Below are 12,179 nucleotides of genomic sequence, written 5' to 3' on the forward strand. Positions count from 1 at the left end.
GAATTGAGCCTGGCTCCCTCCCCCCCCCCCCCCGCAGCCTTTGAAAGCAAAACCCGGGAGATGGGGAGGGGTTCGAGAATCGAAGCGTGCTTGTTGCTGGGAAACAGGTATTCTTCCGTATATGTGTAAAAATTTCGTGCACTTTTAGTACAAAAGTCTCTCGTTTAATTAAAAAAGAAAAGTTTGAAGGGTCTGAAATCTCTGCGGGTAATAAAGCGCCTCTGGTAGGGGTAGGTGAAGGAGCTACTGAAAGGTGAAATTTTACGAAGGTGGGGGAAGGGAAAGAATTTATTAGGTTTACACTGGCGGAGGGCAGTAAAAGGCTAGGGTAAGTAAGTTGTTTGGGGTGTGTAAGCCGGGGCGGGGGAGGGTTTTGTTTGGAAAACCCTTTTCTCCCCTTCTTCTGTGGCAGGCTGTGTTGCATTGCAGCAACTGCTTTCCCCTCTTCTATGTAATCAATAAAACAGAAGCTAAATTATTTTTTCAGCCTCAAAGGAAAGAATTGAATGTACCGTCGTATATTATTTTTTGATTGATACGGTGAAACATATGGTATGATATTTTTCTTTTTTATTTCTCCAATTGTGTAGGAGAATAAGCCATGATGTGGTATGTCATTCATTGGAGATTTTTCTCAGTCTTTCCTAAGCCTATTTTGTGTCCATAACCACCTCTCTTCGGATTGGTGCAAGACTTCGTGAGAAATGGGACTTGGTAGACTGAAGCTGATCCATTCTGCGTTATCATCTTTAAAGGCCTTCCTTTTAGTTAAACAATCGTGGATAAAGTAAAATACTCTATTTTTCTCTCCTGGAAGAGATAGTCTTACAGTTCATTTGGATTTGAATCTCCTTTGTGTTAAAGATTAATGGCCAACCGTTGCCAAGACCTTTATAATGTAATACAATGAGTTTTGAATGATATAATTTACAAATTCCGTTGCTTTAGCAAAAAAGTTCTGTCATTGAAATTCTTTATCAATTTAAGTAGTTTCCATTTTAAACTTTAGCTTTCTTTCTTTTTTTTTTAACCTATCGGAGTTGAACACATTCCAACTATTTTTAATATTTATTTTTGATGACATAGTTATGTTTTCACTTAAACTTATTATGAATTTGAATTATTATTTTTTCTGATACCAACTTACAGCCCTTGATATATGATAGCTTTAAAAATTTTGTTTAATCCTAGGCGACTGACCCCTTTTACTTGTGATTTCATGCAAGTTATTTTCAAATGTAATGGGTCAGTTTTAAAAATAATTATGGTATACAAACCAGAAACCATTAATCTGGTAAAATATGGCATCAAAACTTGAGTGGTGGTTTTTGTGATTTTTTTTTTTTATCAGGTTACTCTTGTCCTTGAAAACTCAGGAACTCTAATACTATATATATATATATATATAATGTTGTGTTGTGTAATACTACATATTGATGATTTCTGCTTTAGATTTACTGCTATAGGTTTTTTTTTTTTTTTCTTTTTTAGTATTGGGGATTGAACTCTAAACCACTGAGCCACATCCCCAGCTCTATTTTGTATTTTATTTAAAGAGGACATCTCACTAAGTTGCTTAGTGCCTTGCTGTTGCTGAGGCTGGCTTAGAACACCGGATCCTCCTGTCTCAGCCTCCTGAGCCTCTGGCTGGTGGGCCACTGCGCCTGGCTGCTATAGGGTCTCAGAGACCAGAAGTTAATGGTTTTTTCAACTTTGGCTATATTTGTCTTAGTTTGTTAACAAACTTTGTTAACAAAGTGTGCTATTTTAAAATAAAAACAATCGAAGTTATCTAATCCAAAGATGATAAACCAAAAAGAAAAAAAGAAAGATGTTTAGGGGATCTTTAAAGTTTAATCAGAATAGTGTAGATGTCTGTGTCAGTTAAATTGTCTTCACTTAAAAGTTCCCTGTTTGATAAAGTATAACTTTTATTTTTAAGCTCTTCTTGTTTTATTATATGGGAATCACTGCTGTTTTTCCAGGACCATAAATATAGAATGTGGTATCGGGGTCTGAAATATTTCTTTAGGCAGTCTACAGTAATTCTTTGTAGACTAATTTTGAATAATTTAAAGAGTAGAAAAGAGGATCAGATTTACACTTTGGAAACCATTGGATTATTTGGTAGGTGGTTTGTAAAACTCCATTGTTGCAGTTAGATGTGTGCAAAAGTAGAACATTCTAATATGAGGGAAAAGATTCTTGTGCTGATAACAAAAATCTTTGGGATATTTTATGGTTAAGAAAGGACTTTTTAGCTGTGAGTCACTACTTGTAGTCATCAGCTACTTTGGAGGTCGAGGCAGAAGGATCACAAAGTCAAGGCCAGCCTGGGCAGCTTAGTGGGACCCTGTCTCAAAAATAAAAAATGAAAAAAAAACAAAGGACTGGAAATGTAGCTCAGTTGTAGAGCCCTTGCCTCATATGTGCCAGCCCCTCTGTTCAATCCCCAGTTGCTTTCAAGTACTGTCCTATAAAAGTTAGCTTTTTAAAATAGAGTCTTTTAAAGTTACATGATGGATAGTTCTCATGCCTCAGAAGCCATCCAGAAACAGGAATGCCTGAGCAGGAATTTCCAATTAAGTTGGTCAGAATTCTGAAAAGAGGAAATGATTAATATGTTGTGGCATAAGTAGCTGTGATAAGATCTCTCAAATGACTTTAATTTTAGGAATAGTGTATTAACTGTGATGTAATCTTAAAGAAAAGGGAATTGAAAAATACTTTATATTCCTAAAGTAGTCAGAAGGCAATTCTACACATATAAAATGCTGTATAGAGATTTACCTACTAATATGTTGCTTTTAAGATTGGCATTAAAGAAATGAAAAAGTATATTATGCAGGACAGTGGAGGAGTTGAGGCCAAAAAACTTAATACTTTTAGTATCCCATCCAAGCTTTTGATTCTATTCCATTTTTCATTTATGTAATCCTTCAAAAGTATACGGTGCTTTCTGATTGAGGGGTGTGTGTGTGAATGAATGTATATATGTATACAAAATACAGCATATGTCTTATTAAATGATTGAATTTAAAAATCGATTAATTATTCCAAATTTAATTATTATTGTTATTATTTTAATGAAAAGAGGAGCTTGTCTGATCTAAAGTAGTTGTCTGTAGTCCAGTGGCTTAGAAGAGGGCAGAAGATTTTGGATTGACATTTTTGTGTCATTTTAAATACCAACAGCTTCCACTAGCTACTCCAAGTTTCTCACATAAAAAGGTGTAATGGGGGGCTGGGTTGTGGCTCAGCAGTAGAGTGATCGCCTAGCTCTTTCGAGGCCCTGGGTTCTATCCTCAGCACCACATAAAAATCAATAAACAATATAAAGATATTGTGTCCATCTACAACTAAAAATTGTTAAAAAAAAGAAGTTGTAATGGGGTTGCAAAGGAGTTGATCAAGCCACTTATCTAGATGCGTGACCTTGAATTAACCACCTTATTTCACTGATACATTTAAAAAATAAGTAAAAATACAGATAATTTTTTACTGGGTATGAAGATCAAATGATAATAGATGGTACTTTGTATGCTATTAGCATTATACAGTTACGTCACTCATATTATTTTGAGGCCTACTTTTGTTTTAGATTAGTTGGGTAAAACTTTTGGGTAGTTTGCTTTATATCTGGACCTTATTTAATTCAAAGATGTTAAATAGATTACATTCTGCTTACTTATTCCAATTGGTAATGCTACCATTTTGATAAAGACATTGATGCACTTCTGCGCTTGATGGGAAAGAATGCCGTGGTTCATTAGTAATGTATGTTTAAGACATGGGTTCCAGAGAATGGCACTGAAGAGTGGTTCCTGGAATGTCACTTAATTCCTAGTCATCTGTGATCTAGTCCAACTTTATTTTAGAGGTGAGGGAAACCATTTTTTAAAATTTCCTTCCTGTGTGTATGTTTAGAGACCTTGAAAAACTAATTGTGATTTTTGTTGCCTTCATTTATGGTAATGATTGATAATATATTTTAGAGCTGGGTACACTTAAAGGTTGGAAAGATCAGGTTAGATATATCAACTTGTTATTCAACCAAATTGGTTAAAGAAAAAAAGGTTAAAAAAAGATAAATCTTTTTATTTCATAGAATTGTTAATTGTGTTAAGTGAGATATCCATGAAAAGATGCAAATAGTAATCTTTTTCCCCGTGGGTCTTCATTTATACTTGTAGCTGTTGGATGTGTGACTCTCCCACAAAGATTTATTTTTGGAGCAGGAGTTAAATCTTCAATTTTTTGAATGTCAGTATTATAGGTATTTATTAAGTGAGTAAGTCTTGAATAGGAGTGTGGATAAGTAGAGAAATTTTACTGGACTTGGTTTTCAACCTTTTGTATGTCTTGTTAGCCCAGTTGGAATAAGTAAAATAACTAGGCAGGCACCATTTGGTTGGTACAGAAAAAACTCCTTACTGGATTGATGGTTTTGATAATTTATCCTACACACAGCTTAAAAGAGGTGTGATTGTGTAACTTGTAATAAACCCAGTTTTTATCATGAATGTAATAAGAAAGAATTGGAAAAATGTGATGTCAAATTTCATACATGGGGGGGGTAGTAAAAGGGTATTTAAACCCTTCCTGGGCTAGCTTAAGATTTTCTTTCCTCCTTTTTTTTCTATCCCCACTTTTTGAAATTGATGGATGGAACTGAGTGGAAATAAAAGTTAATGAGAGGGGTTGCAGTTGTGGCTCAGTGGTAGCGTATTTGCCTAGCATATGTGAGGCACTAGGTTCTGTCCTTGGCATCACATAAAAATAAAAAATAAATAAAGGTATTAATGTTTAAAAAAAAAAGTTAAAAAGAGAATCTGAGCTGAAAACTGTATGTCAGTGGATACTGCACCAAATAAAAGCTTATGAACTTTTCTGGATGAGAGAAACAAGAGGCTTCCTTGTGATGCCTTTTGGGATTGGGAAGTAGTCCCTGATTAAACCGTTTCCATTCCTGCATATTTTTGTATATGCTGCATTTTTTTTCTATTACATTTATTATACTGTTTTATGATCATCTGGATCCATTTGACCTTTTTACATTGTAAATTCCTCTCGGACAGGGTCTTCTATTTTTTTTTTGTGTGTGTGGTACTGGGGATTGAATCCAGGGGCGCTCCCTCAGCTGAGCAAATCCCAGCCCTTCTTTTTAATTCAAATTTTTATTCTGTTATTATTCATTTGGCACCGGGGATTAAACCCAGAGGCTCTCTACTACTGAGCTTCATCCTCAGTCCTTTTTATTTTTTTGTTTAGAGATAGGGTCTCATTAGATTTTTCCAGGCTGGCCTTAGATTTGGGATCCTCCTTCTTCAGCCTTCCAAGTTGCTGGCATCACAGACAAGTGCCTTAGTACCCAGGTCCTTAATTTTTATTTTGAGATAGAGTCTTGCTAAATTGCCCAGGCTGACCTTGAATTTATGATCCCCTCAGCCTCCTGAGTAACTGGAATTATAAGTATGAGCCATCATGCCTTGCTAGTTTTTGTTTCCTGTAACTCTGTGTGTAGAAATCATCCACTAGAGGAGAAAATTGGAGGGCTGGGGTTGTAGCTCAGTGGTAGAGCACTTGCCTACGTGTGTGGGGTACTGGGTTTGATCTTCAGCACCACATAAAAATGAATAAATGAAATAAAGGTATTGTGTTTATCTACAACTAAAAAATATTTTAAAAAGGAAGAATGTTAGAGAGGATAGAGTAATATATGCAAATGACTTCCTATATTTTCTAGAAATATCTATATTGGGAAGTCTCTGTTTTATAATGATTATAATAAACTTAATTAGCATATAATTTTCCCAAAGAATCCTTCTGGTGTGAAGCAGTGTTTATATATCTTAGTATAGAGGTTACATTGTGTAGGGTAAAGAGTATAGACTTTGATGTGAACTCTTGGTTCAAATTCTCTATTTGACATTTACTAAAAAACTGATTTTTAAAAATAGGTTACAAACTTTTTTTTTAAGATTTGAATTTCTCCTGTAAAGTTGAGATAATTCCGGCCTTATAGAGTTGAGAAAGTTAAAAGAAACCCTGGCATAACACTTGGCATACAAAATGGACTTGGTAAGGATAAATACCCTACTTCTGTGAACGTCTAACATCTCTTAAGTTTGTGTTAAGAGTGTGAAAAACCATGTAAAATGAAACAACTGTTTTAGAAAACAGCTTGGCAGTTCCTTAAAGTTTTAAACATTGAATTATCTTATGACCCAGCAATTCCACTTAATAGATATATACACCAGAGGTGAAAAACATATGTTCACCTAAATGCTTATGCACACGTTTATGGCATGATTATTCATAATGACCCCAAAATGGAAACAGCCCAAATGTCCTTCAGTTGATAAATGGATAATCAAAATGTGGTGGTATATCCATACAATGAAATAATATTTGGCCATCAAAAGAATAAAATTCTGATACATGCCACATGGGTAGAAACATTATGCTAAGAGAAGAATGCTAGATCTAAAAGGCCACATACTGTGTCATTCCGTTTATATGAGATATCCAGAATAGGCAGATCTATAGAGGAAGTAGATCAATGGTTGCCAGGAGTGAGGGAGGAATGGGAAGTGACTGCTATTGTAAAATACGTGGATGACATGTATTTTGGGGGTGATGAAAATGTTCTGGAATTAATGGTGGTGGTTGGACAACCTTGTGTGAATAATAAAAGCCACTGGATTTTAACTTTAAAATGATAAATTTTAACTAGTGTTGCACAGATATAATCCTAGAGATTTGGTAGACTGAGGCAGGAGGATCATAAGTTTAAGGCCAGCCTTGGCAATTTAGTGAGACTATCTCAAAATAAAAAATAAAAAGGACTGGAGGTGTAGCTTAGTCATAGAGTGCCCTTGAATTCAATCCCCATTAATCCTTCTGCTCATCTCCCCTCCCCCAGAAAAGGTAAATTTTATGGTATGTGAAATATATCTCAAACTCCTCTGTCTTCCAGTCCTTCTATTATTATTTTTTAATTATTCATTAGACTAGATAATATTAGAAGAAAACCTCATTTGCTTTTTATATTTGTTCCTCACATTTTCATTACTTTGGATTAATATTGACATTCATGATTTCTAAAGAAGAGACATCAGAGACAAAACCATTGAGCAGGTAGGAGGGCTGAAGTAGAAATCTTAATAGTGGTGCCATGAGAGGCCCGAAATATTTTGGAACCCTATCTTCCTGCTAATTTCAGCCATTTCTTTTTATAAATAAGGATGACTAAGGCCATCAGTAAAATGTGATGAAGCAAATCCATCAGAGTCTTTGGAAAATGGTTTAATTTAGATGGTGATTTTCTTGAGTCTTTTTACAGTAGTCTCATATACCAGTGAAAAATTTTGTCTTTCTGTAATGAGTAGCCATGATGATATTTCTTAATGAGCTGAGTACTTTTCCAGTGGTGAAGGCCTTTTAGAATATCCACTTTTGATAATATCTCATGATAAGAATTCAAAATGACTACCCTTCACTGTGCTTTAGAAGTCTTCTGTCTGTTGTCCTTTTTGGTATTTGTGTGGTCAACTTGGTGGAGAAGAAACTTCATGAAGAATGTTAGAACATAAGTAAAATAAAATGAATCATTCTTTAGGTCGAATATCAAGGAAGTCCATGTTGTTTTACAGTTCAGTGAATGCATGTTTTTGTGAAGGTTTCATAATTATTAAATGTAATTTTTAAATTATTTTTAAAATTGTAGGTGGACATTTTGAATGTACCTTTATTTTTGTTTATTTTTATGTAGTGCCAGGATCAAACTGATTGCCTCACACATGGTAGGCAAGTGCTCTACCACTGAGCCACAACCACAGCCCTAAATATCAGTTGTTTGAGTCTGCTTCGTTCTGTAGTCCTGAGATTTCCCTTTTCCTTCTCCCTTCCAGTTTTCGTTTCATATTAGAGTGGTATGGTAAGTAAAATTGTAACTATTGAGCTTTTAACTTAGGATTTGTGAATTTTAAGTGTTCATTTAAAGCTTTTCTTTGTAGTCTCCTTAAAATTTGTATTTGTACTATTTTTAGAAAATGAACCAGTTATGATTGTCCATTTTTAATTTTTCTTTTCATTTTAAAATAGCATAGATTTTGCACAGATTTTAAAAGGCGTGGAAAGTATAAAGATGTTAAAAACTCAAATCCAAAATGATAAAGAATTTGAACATTTAGATAGATAACTTTCTAGATTTTTTTTTGGAATGTATTTGAAATTATATGTGCTTGTGAATGAATAAAGTGACATTGTACTATTTAAACATGGAATTGTATAGTATTGTGCTCCTTTGTACATACTATAGATCTATATAATTTTAAGTGACTGAATAGTATTTCATTGCTTTGGATGGATGACTACTTATTACTTATGAACTTTTAGATTTGTTCTCACTATTTTTGTCATTATGAAAACCACTTAATTGAAAAAATATATATGAATATATAGGTCTTTATTTTCATATCTGATTATATTTTAGGATAAAGTTTTAGAAGTAAAATCAAGAAGTAGTATTATGTATTTTTTCCTTTCCTTTCTCTTGTCTGTATCTGATTGTTGTCCTGCCAGGTCTACTTCCATTTGTGTCTGTCTATCTCACTGACAGTATTTAAACTCTATGACACTGTTAGCTCTTACCTGAACAGTTAGTATTTCTTTATTTCCATTCTTTTTTTTTTTTTTTTAATATTTATTTCTTAGTTACCGGCGGACACACATCTTTGTTTGTATGTGGTGCTGAGGATCGAACCCGGGCCGCACGCATGCCAGGTGAGCGCGCTACCGCTTGAGCCACATCCCCAGCCCCTCTTTATTTCCATTCTTGTCCCTTGTTCTTCATGCATAAGTCAGAGTGATCTTGAAGTGGAAAACAACTATTTTTATTTCCATCCTAAAGCCTTCAATGGTATCTTATTTCTAAAATAAACTCCAAATTTAATAATAAAATCAATTTTATTAAGGTCCTGCCTGATCTCTGACTGTATTCCTATTTCCCAGCACAGGCCTCTGTGAATGTGCAGTTAAGTCTTTGAAGGAATAGTGAATGAAGCGAAATTACTATAATGAAGGGAATTATTCTCTCCAACTCTGGACATTATCATCAGCCTTTTTAATCTTTGCCAGTCTGATAGGAAAAGGCCTTATTGTTTTAATTTGTATTTTTTTGCTAGTAGGGTTAAACATTTCTTCATGCAGTGTCTATTGGGCATCTTATTTTTCTGTGAATATCTGTTTATGTATTATTTTCCTAGTGGGATATTTAGTTTTTCGTATAATGATGTATAATGTCTTAAGGATATTAGCCTCTTATGATGTATATATGGTATATCAGTTTTCTACTGCTATTTAAAAATCCACCTCAAAACTAGTGAAGTATTGTATAGGTTGGCTGGACAGTATTTTTGGTCTAACCTGGACTCACTTATGTGTTTTTATTCGCCTGGCTGTGTTCATCTGATGTGTGTGTGTCTGCCTCCTCCCTTCCTCCATCTCTCCCTTAGTAGTAGCATCCTTCTGAGGAGACCTTATCCCAGAATTTATGCAAGTTCTTATTAAACTTTCCCTTATATCCTTTTTGCTTACGTCTCCTTGTCAGTGCAAGTCATATGGTTAAGTCCTGAGTCAGTGCTGGAGGAGACAAAAAAGGACATATATCAAGAGGTGTGGTTAATTGGAGACCATGATGTAAAGTCTGTTACATGTATCTACTAAATTTGTCACTTGTGTTTTAATTTTGTTTGTTTTGGTACGAAAGTTTTAAAATTTCAAGCTAGATCCACTGTTCTATAGTTTTTGCCTTTGATGTGCTTTCCCTAACCTAAAATTACGTATGTATTTACCTATGTTTCCTTCTTCAACACTTGTGGCTTAATTTATGTTTAAATTTAAGCTACCAGAAATTAATTTTGGTGTAAAATGAAAGGTGGTTATCTAAATATAAATGTTTATATATATATATATATATATATATATATATATATATATATATATATATATATACACACACACACGCATACATGTTATATGTTAAATATATTTTGTTGAATCCTTTCCCATTGATTTGACATACTTTATTTGTTGCATACTGAATTCCCATAAATCTATTTCTGGACTCATTAATTATCTAGTTTTATACTACTATTTCATGATTTTTTGTTGTTTTTGGTGGTGTTGGGGATGGAACCCAGTGCCTTAGGTATGCTAGGTAAGTGCTCTACCACTGAGCTGTGAATGTGCTCTAGCCCTTTTATTGATGAATTATTCTTTATTTTATTATTTTTAAAAATTTTTAAAATTTTTTAGTTGCAGACAGACACAATACCCTTTTTATTTATATTTTTTGTGGTACTGAGGATTGAACTTAGTGCCTCACATGTGCCAGGCAAGTACTCCACCACTGACTAAAACCTCAGCCCCTGTTTTCTTATTTTTCAAAGTTTGATTTGCTATTCTGTTTAATGTTTTCAGATTAGTTTTTGAATTGTGTCAATTAAAGCCAATAAAAATGAAATAAAAAAGAAAATGGTATCCCCTCAAAACCCTTTGGGATTTTTATTAGCATTATATTAATGGATTAATATGGGTAGGCAAGAGAATTGGTCCTTTTATAGTACTGGGTTTTCCTTTTTTTCGTTTTTCATTCAGATTTTTAAATTTCATCTTTAGTAAAGTCCAATAATGCATTAGTTTCTAGTTTATTAGGTTTTGATGTAGTACCTTTACAAAAGTTCTTATGTGTTTAGAAATTAGCTGCATAATTTTTATTATTTAAAATTGTATGCTACATATTATCATAATTACATCTGTTCTAATTTTTGTTTTTAAAGCATAAAGCTTGTGTTTAAAATTTTTCTTTAGTAATTAACTTATTTCCAATGTTGGTGTTTATATTCCCATTTGCTTAAGAGTTTTTAAAATATGATAGCTAATAATTATTGAGTTCTTAACTGCCTGAAAAGCTTACATATGGACTCATTTGTTACTCCTCCAACAGCTTATAAATTTCCAACTATTTTTATATCAATTTTCTAGATGAGGAAACTGAGGCAAAGTGATTAGGAACTTGCTCAGTGCCACCCAGCTAGTAAACAGTGGAATTGGGATCCCATCTCAGGCAGTCTAATGCAGTGATTTTTTTGGGGGGGCTGCTGGTGACTGGAGATTGAACTCAGAGGCACTTGACCACTGAGCCACTTCCCCAGCCCTTTTTGTATTTTAGAGACAGGGTCTCACTGAGTTGCTTAGTGCCCCACTATTGCTGAGGCTGGCTTTGAACTCTTGATCCTCCTGTGCTGCTGGGATTACAGGCATGTGCCACTGTGCCCAGTTAATGCCAGTGATTTTTAACTGTAAGTTCTTGGGTCTCTCTGTAATGGTTAACTTTATGAAGTGAACTGCATGTTAATGTTTGAATGTATTTTCCCTTGTGATTTCATATATAAAGGGTCTTTATTTTCTCAAAATGATTGGTACAAGAAGAAGGCCATATAGAATGAATTAATGTGGAACATTTCAGTGTGTTGTGGGGATGGGGAGAGAAGCCTTTATATGGATTTAATCTTGCAAAATGAGACAAAATTATGAAAATGTTCGTATTATGGTTGCAACTGTGTGTTAAATACTTAGAATGGATGAAAAATAAATCACGTGTTGATTGCTTATTTTTTTTTTTTTTACATATTTTTTTTTCTGACAAAATTGCAAAGTAGCAGGAAGCTATATATTTTTCACCTTTCTGGTGAACTTTTCCAGTATGATAAAGTAATTTTTAATCTCGGCATGGTGGCTGCTCAGGGGCTGAGGCTAGAAGATTGAAAATTCGAGGTTAGCTTGGGCAATTTAGTGAGACCTTGTCTCAAAAAGGCCTGGGGATGTAGCTCAGCGGTAAGAGTGTTACCTAGCTTGAAATGAGATATTGGACTCCATTCCCAGTAACAGGAAAAAAAAGTCATTTTTGCCAAAGTACTCAGGCCTCATTAGTTTTTCTAGGAGCATTACTTATTTCAGATGATTTTTTAAAAATATTTTTTTTCAGTTGTAGTTGGACACAATACCTTTATTTTGTTTATTTTTATGTGGTGCCGGGATTGGACCCAGTGCCTCACGCATGCTTGGCAAGTGCTCTACCACTGAGCCACAACCCCGCTCTCAGATGATTTTTT

At 34.2% G+C, this 12,179-nt stretch overlaps 1 protein-coding gene across 1 annotated transcript in view; it reads left to right on the forward strand.

Annotated features, from left to right (window-relative positions):
* Nucleotides 1–12,179, forward strand: part of Enah (ENAH actin regulator) — a 147,567-nt gene that overhangs the window by 240 nt on the left and 135,148 nt on the right. The gene's annotated exons all lie outside the window — the stretch shown is intronic.

Source organism: Marmota marmota, unplaced genomic scaffold (genome assembly GCF_001458135.2).
Source record: "Marmota marmota marmota unplaced genomic scaffold, marMar, whole genome shotgun sequence".
Lineage (NCBI taxonomy): Eukaryota > Metazoa > Chordata > Mammalia > Rodentia > Sciuridae > Marmota > Marmota marmota.